The sequence below is a fragment of the Echinops telfairi genome, unplaced genomic scaffold (genome assembly GCF_000313985.2).
Source record: "Echinops telfairi isolate 266 unplaced genomic scaffold, ASM31398v2 ScPeMD7_70;HRSCAF=299, whole genome shotgun sequence".
NCBI lineage: Eukaryota > Metazoa > Chordata > Mammalia > Afrosoricida > Tenrecidae > Echinops > Echinops telfairi.
Window position 1 is genome coordinate 15,407,127 of NW_022103968.1, and position 1,525 is coordinate 15,408,651.

A 1,525-nucleotide genomic window follows, 5' to 3' on the forward strand; every position below is an offset into this window, starting at 1 on the left:
GATTTTAAATAACGTGCATTTGGAAAATTCCTGTGGGTTTCAGCCAGTTTAAAATGTGAAATTGATTCAGTCATGAGAACGGAGACCAACAGTGAACTTTTTGAAATGGAAACAATTTACAAACATTGAGTTGAAAGACAAATATGATCATGTTTAAAATACTTTTGAAGAATCAGTTCCCCCAAGAAATCAGCAAAATGAGACTGTTGACCATTTTATTTGAACACCATTTTTTACAGTTTATATAATTAAATACTAAAGGGTAATTATCATATATGACATGTTCTGGTATATTTATTTAAAATACAAAATATATACATCTTTGTAACCGAAAGAATTTAACCGAATTTGTCTCCTGTTTGATTTTTATTATACTTATTTAAGACACGTACTTCAGTATTGCGAAGCATAGCATACATATTTCCACCATTGAATTCCCCCTTATAGTTTCTCCTGCACTGTGATTTCTGCGTATGACTTTTCACATTTTATTCTATTCGGCCCACTTCTGGTATAGGATACCTGGGCCGATATGCAGATGTTGTGACAGTCTTTATTTGTTTTGAATTTTTGTGTTATTTTCCCTCCTCTTCAAAGAAGTAAGTGTTGGGGTGACAGGTGAAAAGCCTTTAGAGAATCGTACCAGTATGTATTCTAAAAGTTGGGCTCAGAAGCGGCAATATCCCTTTAATGTGTTTTAGCATTTCAAAAGAATCCAGTTAGCATTACCGTTTTAAAAGATAACGTGTTTCCGAAGGTTCGATGACCTGGTGATAGTGTGTTTTCTCTGTAGTGTTGAGTTCTATGTTGCCGTGCAAAATCAAATTGTATCCTCACACTTCAAATGGAAATACAAGTTCAAAGTAGTTTTACTCACGTTTTTTTAAATAGTTGCGAAGTGTTATTCATACTATGTCTTGTTTTTCTTTTTTAACCAATTACGATTTATCAAAATCAAAGAGGGCAAGTGCAATGAAATTGGAATAGTTTTCCCTTTGTTTCCAGGCACCCTGCTGACACCTCCACGGACTGCTTAGGGTAGCCACGTGACTATAGTTTTTCTGGTTTCTTGTGCGGCATAGAATCTTAGACTAGAATATTGATTTCTTCCTCAAGCCACATTTATAATGGAGACCAAATAGTGGTCGGACCCACAATCCCCTGTGCCCATGCATTTTTAAAGACATACACATGATAGACAAAAAATACAGCCTTCCAGTATTAGCACGGGTGCCACCATCCACTTGAGGAAGTTGATGGCCACACGGTTTTAGAAGAAAGCCACTCTCAGCCCTACTGGAGTGTATTGTTACCATTCTCCCACAAACGTAAGAAACCGTGGGAAGCGTTTGAAGAAAGCGTTTTATTTTGAGCGCCATCTGCCCCTGCCGCTCTGAGGATACAAAGCGATGTGTGGAATGTCTGGGAAAGGAGAGTGGACTGGATAGACCCGCAGTGGGGCCAGCCTTCTTTTCTACGTTCACTGCTTCCTTTAGTCCACATCAAAGACTTTCGGTTAGGTAGC